This window comes from Marmota monax, unplaced genomic scaffold (assembly GCF_021218885.2).
Source record: "Marmota monax isolate L192 unplaced genomic scaffold, Marmota_monax_Labrador192_F-V1.1 WCK01_AAM20220418_F8-fsc00137, whole genome shotgun sequence".
In the NCBI taxonomy this organism is placed as follows: Eukaryota; Metazoa; Chordata; class Mammalia; order Rodentia; family Sciuridae; genus Marmota; species Marmota monax.
The window spans coordinates 3849377-3864449 of record NW_026692854.1 but is presented as its reverse complement, the minus strand read 5'-3'; positions in this window follow the sequence as shown (position 1 = coordinate 3864449).

Genomic DNA, 15073 nt, shown 5'->3' with positions numbered 1-15073 from the left:
ACAAATATTTGATATTTGATATTTGATCGAAATAGATCAAATATTTAGTCTCTAAAGGGGTAATATCTTAGTATTTTTTCACATTAATTAAGGGCAAATACTTGATGTAATTGTTTGTATGTTGACCTTAACGTGTGATTTTAATCCATGATAATTTCCCCAGGTCATTTTCTAATGTCCACCTTTCCCTGAGCGCTTAGCGCCACTCCCAGTCTTATGTGTGTGTGACGAGGTCTGCAGGCCTGTGGGGACAAGTGTATGCACAAGTACATGCACAGGACAGCTCTTCAGGGAGGTCAGACATTCCGAAAGCTGGAAATGGGTGATGATCCATGTTTGATGACCTTTGCTAAATTGCAAAGTGAGTTTTGTCACTCAGAAGCAGAGTTTTGGAGATGGAAGAGATACGTAACTGTCTAGTCAAATCCCTCATTAAACAAAGGAGTGAGCTGAGCGTTTTCTTACAAAACAAATGTATTCTTTCATAGTTACACACTAAAGAGATTGTCTACCCCACCATGGCGTGGGTTCCACAGTCTTCTCAGAACTTGTTGCCCAGCTCATAGCTCCTAATTAAATATTTGCTAAGTGACTGAATAGATGAATGGATGAATGGATGAGGAAATGATAGAATGAGTCTCAGAGAGATTGTGCAAGCCCACACCAGGAAAAAGAATCCCAGGTGTTTCTTCCTTTTCTTTGTATATTCTAGTCCCTCTTTTCAGATGAGTTAATCAAGTCCTCTTCCTCTTTCAGTCCTTAAGCCCTATTCCTGGAAGCGCAACCTCTCCTTAGCCGGACTAGGCCCCTTCCACCTCCCCATATTCACCTCTTCTCCAAAGCTTTACTGAGTAACTGGAAAAATGGTGATTTCTTCCTCAGCTCCACTTTGTCTGAACATGTAGCAACGCATGAGTCATTGTTCACTCCAAAGACACAAAGAGTGTTCCATGGCTTGTATTTGCTATAAATATTTACTGCCCTGATCTTTTATTTATTTAATATTAACACAATTGCCTTAGACCTTTGGTATACATACTAGTATTACTCTTTGTCTAAGCTCTCAAACTACTTTATGTTCTAAACTTGGTAAATATGGATCCATTCCAATTAAGGTTACTGACAAAGTTGAAGACATTGTTTCTTTATTTTTTTTTCTGGAATGCTAAATATTGTTCTAGACAATGGCCATCCATCTGTCAATCTATTTATCTTCTTATCCTCAAATATTTCTGATAGTTTTATGGGGTAGATGATTTTTCTTTCCAGATGATGAAACTGAGACTTCAAGAAATGGGGTAACTTTTAGAAAGCACCAGAGCCATACTTCCAATTGAGATTTTAAGACTTTAAAACTAAAGTTGTTTGCATCATGTGATATATCCCCCTCTTCCCCCACATAATAATAGAGGCCACTGAAAGGCACCAGGAGAGTAAGCTTTCTAATGCCACACAGGAAATGAGGTCATATTGATGAACAAAAAGAATAAAGAACTTGAAAGACACACTCTAGTATATTAGCAGTGACTGTCTCTGAAGTTATGTGGTGATTAAGTTTTCCTTTTAAACATTCTACTTTCTCAGTTTTCAAAAATGAACATCTATTTTATTATGGTCAAGAAAATAACTAAATGAAAAATTGCAAGGCATTATGGTATACAGAGATAAATGAGACATGTTTCTTGCTCTCAAGGAACATTTGACTGAATAGGATCATGAGAGATCCATTAAATAGTATATGATATGTATCAACAGAGAAAAATCTGTGCTATTCATAGGGGTATAGGGGGAGGGATCACTAGTTATATTTAGAATGATGAAGAAAGATTCTTGGAAGAGGTAGCATTTTGTTCAAATTCTAAGGGGTAGGTAGATTATAAAAGGCAAACAGGGAGCACAAAATGTCTTCAAAGTCTTCATGACGATTTTTTATTGGGGGTTTTCATTTTGTTTAAAATTTTAAAATTATTTTCATTTTGGTTTCATCACTTTATAAGAACAGGAATAAATTAGATCTCTTTTAATGCTTACACAAATAAAAGAATAAAAAGAAAAGAAATCTTAGTCAACCAAAAGAAAAAAGTCACCAGGACCATCAGGAACTGACTTCTGAACTAGGCTCGGTGGTGCACGCTTATAATCCCAGCAGCTCAGGCTGAAGTGGGAGGATTGTGAGTTCAAAGCCAGCCTCAGCAACTTAGTGAGGCCCTGAGCAACTTAGCGAAACCCTGTCTCAAAAAACATAAAAAGGGCTGGGGATGTGGCTCAGTGGTACAGTGCCCCTGGGTTAAATTCCCAGTACCAAAAAGCAAACAAACAAAAACCAAAACTGACTTCTGCATGGCCACTAACTGTGCCAATAAGAAGGCAAGCAGTTTCCACCCTGTTGCCCTGTCAGGACTTTAAGCCTTAGTCACAGAGAACAAGTGAGAAAATGATGGTGAAAGAAGTTCTCTTGCTGTGTCTCTCACCAATTTACAGTGTCACTAAATGGGGAGTGAAGAGATGACCTTCTCATACTTCTCAGAATCGAGGCTTATTAATCTCCCCTCCACAGCCACAGGGACACTTCATTTTTTCTTAATATAGTTCAGAATCTTAGGTTGAGGTGAACAGTTCAGGACAATGGGTCTTTTACAGTCTATAACCACACCTATCCTTTAACATTGCTGCTGTAATATATTCTCATACCTCTCCCTTTTCTTAGCAATAATTTCCTTAATTTCGTTTAGAATACTGCTTCCTTTATTTTGAATTTTAGGAGACATTCTCTGAATGTCTATTGTGTAAGAAATAAATGCTGGGAGACTATAAATGGGCATATTGACACCTCTATTCCCTTTCTAGTGGAGGAGAAGAACATGTAACTCTTGCAAGTTAAACTCTGATCAATTCTATACATTGGTTTTTTTCTTTCACTTCGTCAACAAACATTTATTAAGCTCTACAATGAGGAAGACATAAAAATATTAGAATGAAGACAGATGGATAATTAATTTAAAGGCATGCACATAAGGGGGTTTAGAAGAGATAGAAATTACAACTTCTCTCTTCAGGAGAAGAGACCCTGAACATTTCCTGAAGGGTTTGGTGTCTGCTCTTGCTCTTGGGTTTTGGAAAGGATAGCTTCCTAAGTAGAAGAGTCCACTCAAAATGTCAAGTGAGAGGAGCAGGTGACAAGAAAGGAAAGGCAAATTGGACATTGCAAATGGAGGAAATTGGAAGAAAAAGGTGGGGAATGAGGCTAGAAAGGGTTAAGCTCCTTCCAGAACAGAGACCAAGGTCTGCTTTGTGAGCACTCAGTCTGTGCCTGGGAGGATGGTCACACCTCACAACCCACAGAGCAGCTCAAAATGCCAGAAAAATATGCATGGAGGACTTGGTGGTATAGTGCTGGTAGTGGTGATGATGATGGTGATGGTGGTGATGGTCATTGTGACAGAGGTGGTGACAGAGGAGAAAGAGGACTCTCAGCAGGAAAAGTAGATTACCGGGAAGGGAACTGAAAACCCACATTTTTCTTATATCACATAATTGGTGAAAATCTATCCTAACTCTACTGGAGTAACACAGCATCCAAGATGGAATAAAGCACAGGGGAGATCATGGAATTGATAATTCGCTAGATTTAATGGTTAACTAAACTAATTAAAGGAGCCAATGAATTTAATGAGGGTGATTAGGCCTATTTCAAACAAAAGAAGACCCAATTAAAGACAAGTAAAACTGGTAATAAGGAAATAACCATGCTATATAATTAACCTGTGGAATACAGTGTCATAAGGTAGGATTAATGGAAAGTATTAAGTAGAAATGTAGCATTTAGCATTTACATGAATAAGCAATGTTATTAGTTTCTAATACCCCCAGAGATAAGTATCATTATCATTTGTTAATTTCATTTAAGATGCTGAAATACATATTCTATTGCTTGCCTGGATGAAGCTCAGTGAACATGTGAGTCTTATATTTTATAACCTTGAGTTAATTGGGAGTCACATGAATTCTGAAGTATATCATACAGAATTATATATTTCTCTATCCATCAAATTAATCTTCCTGGCAGTACACATCTTCAAAAAATGCAAAATTCTCACCTGACTTATTACATTATTTCCTCTTTCTAATAGTGGCATCTTACATTTGAGCATCTCTTTTTCCTATACCTTCTCATAGTTATTCATTACTTTGACAAACATTTTTGCAACTTACCATGTTATCACTTTTTAAAAATGTAACATACTAGCAAATAGTTTCCAAAGGTGCAGAGGAAAATGGCTTTGGAATATAATGGGTTGAGGTTCAGATACTGGTTCTGGTATGTAACAGCTAGAGACCTTAGACAAGTGTTTAACAAGCCTAAGCCTCAGCCCTCATTTGTAAAAATGGATGGAAGGATGAAAGTGTTCCTCTAGCAGGGTTCTTTCTTTATTTTTTAAAAATTTTTTCTAATTAGTTATACATCACAGCAGAATGCATTTTGATACATTGGATACAATTGAAGCCAACTTCTCCTTCCTCTGGCTGAAAATGGTGCAGAATCACACTGGTAGTGTAATCATACATGTATACAGGGTAATAATCTCCATCACATTCCACCACCCTTCCCATTCCCACACTCCCTCCCCTCCCCCTCATTCCCCTCTGCACAATCCAAAGTTCCTTCATTCTTCCCTACCACCCCACCCCAACCCCACCACACACACACTATGGATCAGCATCTGCCTATCAGAGAAAACATTCCGCCTTTGGTTTTTTGGGTTTGGCTTATTTTGCTTAGCATGATATTCTCCAGCTCCATCCATTTAACTGCAAATGCCATAACTGTATTCTACTTTAAGGCTGAGTAATATTCCATTGTGTATATGTACCCCATTTTCTCTATCCATTCATCTGTTGAAGGGCATCTAGGTTGGCCCATAGTTTAGCTATTGTGAATTGAGCTGCTATAAATATTGATGTGCCTAGTAGGGTTCTTGTGAGGATATGAGAATGTCTGGTGCCTGGAACAGGCAGGCACTCATCCATTGCAAATGCACTGGGGGACATTCATTTTGCCCAGTGTATCCCAGGACAGAACTCAGAGCCCAGTGTCTTTTAGCTCTTTTTGATCTTTGCTATCCTTCCTGGGTTTTATCTGTTTCATTTTGGAGACGTGTGGCCCTCCATTTTCTTTCTTGAGACTGGACAAGCAAAAGGCCTATCAGGATTTGCTGTGCCTCTTGGCTGAGCAAAGTCTGATTTACAATTTTTTTCCTTAAGAACATCCTAAGATCTAAATTAGGAGAAAGTTTCATTGTGGCCAAAACCTCATGCCATGTTCTTCAACCCTGTCTTTCAAAGAAGTGGTATTTTCATATTTATCTGACTTTTTTCTTAATTTCTCAAAGGCCACTCTGTGGGCACAAAAGGTGAGTTTATCCCTTCAGTGAGACTCCTACACTGTGGAATATATTTTAGCAGAGCTTAAGGCATTAATATCGTAGTGGAAGAAATAAAATATGAAAAAAAACCTTTATAGTTTGATTAGGAAATTCTTAAGTAAGAATTAGGAAAATGGATGGAATGAATGTCTTCTCTAAATTTGTTGAGTTCATTGGAGTTTGGGGTAGGGCTTCTAACTCTGTTTTTTTTTTTTCTTTTAATAACTTTGGAAAACCTGGACACATTCCTATCCCTATTAGTGTCACAAGTCACATTTTTACTAAGAATTTTAGAGTGTTTAGATGGAACAAGTTAGATGCTGTTTATGGAGTGACAATTTTTGCAAGGTATAGTGACAAGCTCTATAAGAAAGAGAAAATGCATGTTAAAAGACACTGCCTTCTTATCAACACGTTAAAGCAATTTATCTATTAAAAACATAGGCTATTTATAAAATATATTGAAGTTAATGTTTCAAAAGAGTTACCTGGATAAAGAGGCCAAACAAACAATATTATTACGTGCTCACTGTGCTAGGCATTGTTCTATATGGTGAGTGAATTAGCTCATTTAATCCTCATAATCATCCTGTAAATTAAGTATCAGGGCTATTAGTGCTTGACAGATGAGCAGAATAAGGCCAAGAGGGTTTAAGTAAGGCACCATCTTCACATGCCTGCTAAGTGGCTGAATCAGGAAACCAGGCAGTTGGCTGCAGAAGAGGAGTTCTGAAAGATCTGGTCGCCTTTGTTTTCCCAGAGATGAGTCTCTAGTCATACAACACCCCTCAAAAATAACATGAGCGAGTTACTTCTTAAGATTTGAGATTTCCCCAAGTAATTTTGTAATTCTACTTCTGGGTTATACTCACCTAAAAAGACTTGTCCATGAGAACTGAATTTAGAGTTAAGCTTGCCATTATAATGAAAAACTCAGCTGTAAAAGCACTGCAAAGGCACATATAGTTGTATATCCCCCAAATAAATGTACACGTGTATATTTATATATGTATGTACACATTTAATACACAGATACATACATGTGCACACACATTCATACATCTTCACCCTGGAAAATTACAAAAGAATGAAATAATTACACAGTGTCTTCTTATTGCAGATGTAATAAATTACCATAATTTTGGTGACCTCAACCAACACAAATTTATCTTGCAGTTCTGGAGGTTGGAAGTTTGAAGTAGCTTTCACTGGGCTAAAATCAAAGTATAGTCAGGGCTGGATTTCCTTCTTAAGGCCTGAAGGGAGACTCCAATTTCCAGCCCTTCTAGCTTGGCTCATGGTCCACCTCCGTCTTTCAAACCAGCAATTGATGGCTGAGTCTCACAGTACCTTCTCCTGAAAACTGACTCACTTCTGTTAGTGAAGGACACTTGTGATTACTTTGGGACCACTCAGATAATCCAGGGTAATCTCCTCATTTTAAGGTCAGTCAAATGGTAACTTTAACTCCCCCTCCAACCAGCCATGTCATAGGACATCTTCACAGGTTCTGGGGATGCGGTCAGGAACGTATTTCAGTGGCCATTATTCTGCCACCACAAACAGGAGCTTTTCCTCCCTCTAAAATGTACTCAATTTTGGACTAACTATGATGATCTTTAATTTTGCACACTGAAAGTATCAATTGGACAGTTTAGGCCAGAACCTGAACAGTAACTCATCCAATGCAAACTCAAGAGGCAAACAGGTAGCAGGTTTCCTGGTAGCAGTTTACCAACTCCTTTGAGCTTTGATAAAAACAGATACGTTTCTGCCATCTTAAGTTAAATGCAGAAAGCATCCTTTCAAATCATTTGGTCCTAAAAAAATCTCAATATAAATGTTTCGGTTGATTGCAAACAAGTATATGTTTATGCAACCTTGTGCGACTGCACACAGTCTTGCTTTATTTCATGCATCAGTGTCATTTTTCTCAGTACTGAAGAGAATCTTAGCAGTAATACTCTAGCCAATTAAAATGACCACACACACACACACACACACACACACACACCCTTCTATTGTCAATGATCTAGATGTCAGAGTCAAAATGGAAGATTTGGTTGTAAAGATACTAACACACTAATCTTCATAGAAAATTGCTTCAAAGAGATACATCAAAAGTTAAAATAAGATGCATTTGGGGGGAAAATTAATATGTAATCTTCTGAAAGTCAGCCTCTTTCCTTGGCCCTTCTAATAGGCTCATGGTTTCATTTCCTTTGTTTTGTTCAAGTCAGTAATGCAAATGTAAGCTCCCTCTATTAAAGTAAGTTGATACTTTGGAGCTTTTAAATGGACCTAAATGGTTTTCAGGCATTTTCATTTCTGTTTTCCACTAGCCAGGGAGACCCTAAGGGTGGGGAGCCATGCCTTTTTTGTAACCCTGCACAACTTCTATATAGTCCATTATGGGCTTAGTAGGATTTTTGTTGTTAACTAGGGAATCCAGTAGTTGGACAGCAGTTGTCTATAGAAATGAATGGAAAATAAACATTGTTTACATGGGAAAATGGCGCAAATTCTAAACTATTTAGAGTTCAGTAAAGTGCACTTTTGAGGCCTAGTTTTGACTTGAAGCTTAGTGTAGAAAAGTGGGAGTCCTATCGGATATCATTTTACACAGCCACTTTGTTGAAAATAAGTAAAAATGTCTCCTTGACTCCAAAGCTTGAAGAATCAATTAAAACAAATTAGAGTTGAGCTTGAAACTAGTCCTTCCCCACCAACCACTCTCCAAGTTTCCAATTGTTTGGGATGCCTGATTTAGAGACAGCCAATAAAATATTATGATTTTCTAAGCTGTAAATTAATGGGCAACTCAGAAAACACTTGTGGGTCATCTTCCATCTCTAAACCTGGTAGAGCAAATTGAAACGATGACTCATTTCTGGAGGATCCAGCATGTTAAATCAATGAGCATGTTTTCTTGAATCTCATCTCCTAATGAGCTGAAACAGATAGAACATTTCTCATGCATCCAGATGGGATTATTTTGGAAAGTAAACTAATGCACATGCCCACACAAAATTCCTCTGCTATCTCTAGCCAGATTGTTAGCTGCTCACCAAGAGCATTTACCAGCAACATTATTGGCTCCATAGGAATTCTTCCAAAAGACACATTTTTCTATTTTGCTTTGTTCCATTTAATAATGCCGTGTACAATATTTTCTAGATACTGTGAGTTTGTGTGTATCTGTAGCTGTGGGGGAGGTTTAAGTGTTATGGCAGTAGGTGGAATTCACTTTTTTTTTTTTTTGCAGTGCTAGGGATTGAACTCAGGGTGTCATGCATGCAAGGCAAGAACTCTATGATTTTAATTTGTAAAATAAATCCTCAGGCCTTTTGATTTTTTTTTTTTTGAGATGGGGTCTTGCTAAATTGTCCAGATTGGCCTTGAACTTATAATCTTCCTGCCTCAACCTCCCCTAGAACAGCTGGGATAACAGATCTTTGCCACCACACCCAGCTTGGAATTCATTTCTTAAAGTTTTCAACCAGGGGTCGACTATTTATATCATTAATTGTTAACATTTGAAATTATTTCCCTAAGTTTCTTGTGTTTACTATGTAAAACTCTCTTAAAAAGTCACTAAGATAAAGTATAAATACCTCAAAAGAAAAAGAAGTAATTTGCTCTGGTTATGTAAATTGGAATAACTTTTAGAAGGTAGTTTTCCAATGTGTATCAAGAAACAATAAAATATTCAAATATACTTTTCATGAAGCTAGCAATTATACTCCAAGATTATATACTAAGGGATTAATTAATAATGACCATGTATCAGATTTTATAAGAAATTTCATTGCGATGCAATTTACTTACAAACCAAAAAACCTGAAACAAACCTAAATGTCCAAAATAGGGAATTAGTTTGTGTTTGCCAGATTATCCAGAAAAACAAAAACCAAGATTAGTAATGAAAGAAATATATTGGAATAAATATAAGTGAGAGAAAATGGGAAGGGAGAACCATCAGACCACAATGCAGGTCTCACCTTAATAAATGAGGGAGGGAAGGAAGGGAGTTGGGGGGGAAAAGTCTTAGACAGAAGTGCAATTTTGGCAAGATTGATAGAGTCCTCTAGCCAAAGTTGTCTCTCAAAGGAATCCTCTGTCTCTCAGGAATGCCCCTGGGAAGTGTGGCCTTCGCTCCAACTCGGGGCTGGACCCAGAGAGTAGCAGTTGAAGCCATCAGTCAAGTGTGCTCCGTGTAGTAGGGGACTGAGAGGCGCATTTTCATAGACCCACATAATAAGTAAGTTACAGCACAACCTTGAACAGAGATTGTACCACTAAAGGGAAGCAGATGAATAATTGTTGACAAGGAAACATGGTTATATTTACGTTTGCTTATAATTAAAAGATCAATCTATTAAAAAAAATCTAACTTTGTTCTCTTTATTATTATTATTTTTTTTGATGTTCTCTTTATTATATAAAGTTACCACAGATCAATCTTTTGCAATTTGAGAAAAGACGAAGATTGAGATAAGAAAACAAATTACTATTAGAAAGACAGTTCAGTTACTTCATATTCACCATTATTTTGCTTTTCTATACTGTAATACTTACATTATAATAAAAAAAACTTAGAAAGAAACATATGAAATCCAGTTTGAGCATAGATTGGTCACCCATGAATGTGGAAACTGTTCTAATTAAAATAAAAAGTTCTAAATGGAGCTACTTTTTGGGGTTGCTGGGGATTGAACCCAGGGATGCCACTTCCCCAGCCCTTTTTGTTTGTTATTTTCAGACAGATCTCCCTTGGGTGCTGAGGATTCTGCTAAGTTGCTGAGACTGGTCTCGAACTTCCAATTCTCCTGCCTTGGCTTCCAAGTTGCTGGAATTACAAGTGTGCACCACAATACCCAGCTGCTCCTTGAAAATCTGTAAAAAATAAAATATGTTTTTATTTTCTGTAAAATAGATGATAAATTTATTTGTGGTGAATAAATGCTGAGCAGAAAACACCTTGTCAGTCATTTAGAACTGCAGAGGGAAGGCAAGGAGGCTAACAGGGTGTAATGGGTAATGCCAGTTTATGTAATGATAAGCCTGGAACCTTATCCTTCCAACCAAGGCATGTATGCATAGGAGATCTGCACCCACCCACCCCCACCCCCACCCCCGAGAAACAGGAGAATAGGTGGAAGATGGAGAACAGGAAACCCTTCCCACTGAGGTGGAATTTTAATATGCCAGCTCTGTCCCATGTTCCTACAATCCATTTGTGAAGTACATTATTCAATGATGATTAATGATTGCTATGATGATGACATTTGTATATGCAGAAATTTGCAATTAACTGCCTAAGATGATGATGATGATGATGATGATGATGATGATGATTGAGGCAATTTCTCACTTTGTTGCCCAGGCTGGTATTGAATTTCTGAACTCAAGAAATCTTCCCACCTCAGCTTTCTGAGTCTTGAGGATACGGGCATGTGCCACCATGCTTGGCATTACTTCAGATTGAGAGATAATTTTAAAGCTAGAAGCTCCTTAGATTATTCGTTACTGTAGTGTTCTATAAAAAGAGTCCCACGGTCAAAGAAATTCAGATATAGCTTCATATTGTAACTCCCCACATACAATGATCATTAGTATATTAAAATATTTGAAAAATCCTGTTTTAACTCTCCATTTAGCTTTGTTTGGGACAGCATTTCTGAAACATAAAAAAGCATAAAAGGTTTTCTTCACATAGTACCTATTGACCTAGTATGTTTGTAAAATGCACTGTGGGAAATCAGAATCTTATTCTGTCTTTTCACTTCATCTAAGAACTCCAAGGGCTTAAATGACCTGTCCAAGCCCACACCGATGGTCACTGGAAGGCTAGGTAGGCTCCAAGAGCCAGGGTGCCCAGCTCAGTTTTGGTCCTTACTATACCTACAACTTGCTGTCTTTCCCATTGAAGCTGATATGGCCACTTTATGCTATTCTATAGATAAAAGTAGTTAAATTTAGTAGACCTTTGGAAACTTGAATAAACCACTCAAAATAGCTCCTTTGGAAAATCTCCAAATTATTTTGAAGTGCACCAAAATTCAAGTGGAAAATAGGATCTGTTATCCTTTTCCTTCCTCCTCAGCTCCTGTTTTTAGAGATGTGTTTTAGAGTATTGGGCTAAAGACCAAGCTTCCTTGAGGAATTGCTTGAGTAGCCATATATTAATCGCTTCTGAAACAATTTGGAATTATATTTCCTTTATTAGACTCCATAGTGGGATGCTGGGAGAGTTGTATAGCTTTTCGTTTGAGGCTTTTAGAATTATTATGGAGGCGTCCGCTTGGCCAAGTGAAATGTAGTTAAAAAGCAAGCATCTAAATGTGTGCTTTGGGGTGATTGCAGATTCTTCATCTCCTCAGGGGAACTGAGCAGCTGTACCCTCAGGTTGCCCCTTCTCCTGCCTTGAAGGGTGAACTAATTTCCCAGAAGATTAGAAAGAGATTGATGTAAGGGTGTGCAGGCTGGGGGTCAAACCATAGGCTCACTGGCTCTTCCAGTTGTTGATGTTTTTGTTCAAGTTTCCAGTGATCTTGATGCCTCATGTTGAGTAAGAGATTTAAGAATGTAGCCAGGTCGCTGGACCGAAACCAACTACACAGATTCTGAAGCTCTGCTGGGCTCGAACCAAGAAACACAGGTGGTCTTACGGAGTCACTTCAGTCTTAGCCTGGCCTTAGAATAGCAGCAAATACCTGGGTGTGTTTATTATTCTCCAACAAATATTTTTCCATTTATTTTATTTTTTAAAACAACCAAAGACAAAGCTTATTCAGCTGTAAAAATGATTTTATGTCTTGATTCCGTTGACTTTTCTTTTGTACTTTTCTCAGTTAAAGGGACAAGGGAAAGTGCTGGGGGAAAAGCAGTAATTATGACAAGTGCATCCATTACAGAGTCCTTCAGTGGAACCTGACATTATTTTTAGTGGTAGGGAATCTCCTGACTTCATTATTTCTGGACTTTTCTACAAAGACCCTCTGAGTGTTTGTTTCCACAGAGATCTCGACAAACACTAGAGCCCTGTCCACCGGAGTGAATTCCCTTAGTGAAACCGCTGTCCTTAGCCAAGAATCAAAGGTCATCCCAGTGGAGCGCCGTCTTCGTGTTCAGCCACTACGGAGTGTCTGGAACAGAGTGAGAACAAAAATTATCCCAGTTCGGTGCCCCCTGACTCTTTCGGGAAGAATCCCAACAAAACTGCCACTGGGAATTCGGAAAGCACATTTGGAGACTGGGAGAGGGCCAGGCTAAACAAAAGAGAATGGCGATTTAGAGTCAATAAGATAAAGGAAATAAATGACTCAAAGAAGAGTTTGAAGCCAATATTTACACCCATATTGCTGTATTTACAGCTTAAACACTATGCCCTGAGCATGCAGGAAGTAGGTTTTTATGAGTCTCTTAATGAATGTTAAGTCAATAATATCACAAACAATGGGCCCCAGTGAACTTTCTTAAGAAGGCCATATGGCGAGTTACTCAAGTGGACTCAGTCAAACTCAGTATTACAGCTTTAGGAAAAGCAGTTTTCAAAGTATAGTCATTTCTAATACCACCCAAAGCCTTTTAAATGTGCGTATTATTAGAACGGAACCATGACATTGAACTTGAAGACGGCTATGCTCCCTGACTAAAATTCTCTATGTGGCAGATTTTATCACACACAGAAGCAGTGGTCAGAGAACAAGTGCCACCCATCACCATCGTCAAAGATAATGAAAGGACTAATTAACAAGCTGATATATGCAATGAAGTCCATGATAGCCAGGCATATGAGTAGTAAAATGGCTTTTGCCAATGGGTTGATCCCACAGTTAGTAAATGCCTTTTTAAAGCCAGTTTTTTCTTTTTCCCCTTTTCTAAAGAAGAGAGCAGGAGGTGAAGGCTGGGGAATCTTACAGACATCTGACCAGAAGAGACCTATTGGCAGGTCCAGACGAGTGATCAATAAAGCAGAAACACTATGTTATGCAAAACACAAACCCTGCAAAAATACCACAGAGCTCTTTGATCTTCATGAGATGCTCAGATGTGCTTTTGAAAGTTTTATTTATTTTTTGGGTGCCCCATTATTCAGTGTCCTCTGGTTGCATTTACAAGTGTAATAGAAAAGGACAGTCCTGTCATTCTTTCTTAAGATGTCAAAGACCACATTAAACAAACCTCATTCAGAAACACACCCTTCTTTTGCACATCATGCCAGGTAACCAGCACGGCAGACTGAACCTCATAATTTGAGAGCCTTCACTCTTGGAGATCATGACTTGGTTTAAAAAAATATATAGTATTCTCATTGAAGGATCATACACAAATTAGTAGGCAATTGTTTCATCTACTGACGCTCAAACAAAGCATCAACCCAAGTCTCCATCTGTAAATCAAAACTTGTTATCATACAATTTAGATTGAAAGAATGGGTAAAAAGAAAAATTTTTATATAACAATGATATATATATATATATAATATCATTATATATATATGAAGGTCAAAGATGAATAAATTCACTTCTTTAAACTTCAGTTTACCATTAACAAAACTGATGTAGTATCTGCCTCACAGGGTTTTAGCAATGACAAGTACTTGTGTATAGTTGTCCCTCTATATTCAGGGGGAATTGATTTCAGGACTCCCACCCCCCACCAGCTGATACCAAAATCTGATGCTCAAGTACCTTATATTCAATGGTGGAGAATTTGCCTGTAACCCACACTCATCCTTCTGTATATTTTTGATCATCTCTAGATTACTTATAACCCTTAATATAACAGCGGTGCTCTATAAATGGTCGTACTGTATGTTTAGGGACTAATGACGAGAGAAAAGCCTATACATGTTTAGTACACACACAAAACTTTTTTTCTGAATATTTTAGATTCCTGGTTGGCTGACTGTACAGATGCAGAAACTGTGGGTACTGAAGGCTAACTGTTTGTGTGATCATGGAGCACATTGTCTGGCAACTGACATTAATTAAATCTGGACAACTGTTTCATACTATCTTAGAGATTTATATTCATAGAGACCTGTGGTGAGTTTCCAAACATACACCCTCCTGAGCGAATGGGAGTAAAAAAAGCAAATAATAATGAACATCCTAATACTAGTATAAAGGCAGTTTTGACCTTGTGGACTCCCCGAAAGAAATCTCAACTTCCCCATCCCAGAGTTCCTCAGTTCACTCTTTGAAAACCACTAGATTATGTATTCCAACCTGTTGGCCCGGGACAAGCCCTAATGGAAGTAGAAAAATCAAAAAGAAAGAGGAAATTGAGCTGAGTCCTCCTTCATTGAGTGTTTTTACCAAACTCTTCAGGTAAAATGTGTCATGGTAGGCAGCTGACAAATGAGAAGCGGTTGCTAAGGGAAGAAAAATTAAAATACATGGCGATGATTTTCAGAAAGTCTGAACAAGTTCGCAGAATAGAATGATATACTTCCTCCCTGAGCTCCAGCTCTTTATTTTTTTTTTCTTTTGAGATTTTTTTTTTAATTACCTGTTCAAAACCAACTCCCTTTGAAAATCCACTCCTGTTCCTATTACTAATTTGCTGATGAACTTGTGATTCTGGATGACCCAATTCAGTGAATGCTTTCACTGTCCACATTGTAGGGGCAGGGAGTGGAT